Here is a 2,840-nt window from a genome sequence, read left to right on the forward strand (position 1 = left end):
TTACTAGTAGAGGCTCCGGCCAAGTTTTTTACTTTTAACTCCAAGAGGGAGTATTTATGCTCGATAGTGGGTTCATGCCTCGCATTGACACCGGGACAGATGACGAAAGTTCTAAGGTTGTGTTGTGCTCGTTGCCACTAGGGATAAAACATTGGCGCTATGTCCGAGGATGTAGTTGTTGATTACATTACGCACCATACTTAATGCAATTGTCTCGTTGTTTTGCAACTTAATACCGGAGGGGTTCGGATGATAACTCTGAAGGTGGACTTTTTAGGCATAGATGCGATTGGATGGCGGTCTATGTACTTTGTCGTAATGCCCAATTAAATCTCACTATACTTATCATGTCATGTATGTGCATTGTTATGCCCTCTCTATTTGTCAATTGCCCGACTGTAATTTGTTCACCCAACATGCTTTTATCTTATGGGAGAGACACCTCTAGTGAACTGTGGACCCCGGTCCATTCTTTAATACTGAAATACAAATCTTCTGCAATACTTGTTTTTACTATTTTCTCTGCAAACAATCATCTTCCACACAATACGGTTAATCCTTTGTTACAGCAAGCCGGTGAGATTGACAACCTCACTGTTTCGTTGGGGCAAAGTACTTTGGTTGTGTTGTGCGGGTTCCACGTTGGCGCCGGAATCTGCGGTGTTGCGCCACACTACATCCCGCCGCCATCAACCTTCAACGTGCTTCTTGGCTCCTCCTGGTTCGATAAACCTTGGTTTCTTTCCGAGGGAAAACTTGCTGCTCGTGCGCATCATACCTTCCTCTTGGGGTTGCCCAACGAACGTGTGAAATACACGCCATCAACCACACGGAGCACTCCACCACAACAACCCCATTCAAGATGGCTATGCTCGTGTCACGGTGGAGGACATAGTCCAAGGGTTTGAGGACCTGGACATTGACATTGCTACACCCGAAGGGGCGACAAGACTTGGAGATGTCAAGCGCCGAGTTCATTCTATGGCGGAAGAAGTTTATCAAGTTTCCGGGCGAGGCGCCAAAAGTCCACCCCCTACGGTGGTGGTGGTGGCGGCGGTGGCGGCGGTGGTGGTGGTGCTTCACCTACACCTCCTTCACGAGGGCCGACGCCGCCCCCAATTCACCTCCGGCGGGTAAGCAGCCGCCGCCCCTAGTCCGCCCCGGGCGGGTAAGCGTACGTCGCCCCCAATCCACCTCCGGCGAAGAAGCAGAAGCAGCAGTCCTGGATTATTAACCCGGACCCTTACGTACCTAAGAAAACAAAGGTACCGGAGGTATCATCGAAGCCTCTCCCCACGAGGCCTTGGGAATGTAGTGCCGAGGAAGTCGAGGCGGGCGCGGCCGCTGATTTAGAGAAATGGAAGGCGAGCTGCAAGAAGAAAATAGAGGGCGAGCCCAAGCCGGTATTTTCCGATGAGCAAAAGAAGTGGGCTAAGTCATTTTTGAACACACCGTCCCAAGCCGCAAAGAATCTGCTCGACGACTATGCACGTGAACTTCGTAGGCAAGCACTCGCGTTCAAGAGGAACCAAGAGTTGGCGGAGAAGCGAGGAGAAGAAAGCCTTGGAGGAGGCCGAGAAAAAAATAGAAAGGGGGAAAGAAGTTGCCCAGCTCGGGGAACAAAGTAAACAATCGATCGCCCCGCTCATAGTGCAAGCCGCCGGTCCGGATGCCCCCGATATCATAGCAGCTGCGGCAGCACATGGATTGACTGTAACGAGTGCCGGAGAACAAGCGGCCACCTTAGGTATCACTCTTCGTGCACCGTTAGGCCTTGATGAGGCGCCAATGAAGGACGTAGTATTTACATATGTGAAGAATGGCCCTCTCGTCGAGCCTCGCGCGAGAAGAGGATCTACCTCGACAAATGAAAGGTCTCGCTAAATTGGTACAAGAGTTACATAAAACTTAAAAACGCCAAAGACTATATTTATGCGGAAGTTAGACATGAGCATCACTTCAAACATTACTATATAACAATTCATCGAGTGAATTGTTCCAGACTGTTCAATCTGCGCGACCTCGACAAATCTATCATCGGTTGCTACGTTACGTAAGTGATTTATTAATTTCTACCCCATCTCGTTCATTGCCCGCACTATATATTGTCCTAACTATCTTGTTCGCTATTATGCGAGAATGAAGAAGCGGGAAATGCAAATAAGGAACATCCATGATGTTGGGTTCATTGACCCACACATCGTTAATTCATATGTGTTAGAACACCACCCCGCCGACGTGGAGGAAGACCTGTGGCGGTTTCTTAGAAAACAGGAACTCAAAAGTGATATTCTATTTCCTTACCATTTTGGGTGAGTGTTTCTGTCTTGAGCACATTCTCTTTTGTTTACTCCATGCATGGTATGTGGTTAATCGATGAGTTATATATGCATGACTGTGCATGTATCGTGTCCGCAGGTTCCACTCGGATTCTGATGGTAATTCAATTTCACACCTCCACGGTTCTCGTCCACGACTCTCCGAATATGGATGCGGCGCTTTGGGCCGACATGAGAAAAATGATGCAAAAGTAATTGTTTTCATTCATTTGCGCTCTATATCGATCGGCCTATTTCGTTCATCATTTCCTAATATCAAGTAACTAATTAATAACTCTCTTGTTCATTTAATTTACTTTGCCTTGTAGGGTTTGGAGACGGTTCGTAGATGAAAAGGTCGGTGAATTCAAAAAAGAGCTACATTTTAAAAGGGCAGTGCGGACGACTGGGGATATTCAGCCACCGGGGACCAATCTATGTGGATACTATGTTTGTGAGAGGATCCGGAGATACACCAATGAGCGGGACCGGTCGTCCGAGATCAACATCAAGAGGAATAAC

The sequence above is a fragment of the Lolium rigidum genome, chromosome 1 (genome assembly GCF_022539505.1).
Source record: "Lolium rigidum isolate FL_2022 chromosome 1, APGP_CSIRO_Lrig_0.1, whole genome shotgun sequence".
Classification (NCBI taxonomy): Eukaryota; Viridiplantae; Streptophyta; class Magnoliopsida; order Poales; family Poaceae; genus Lolium; species Lolium rigidum.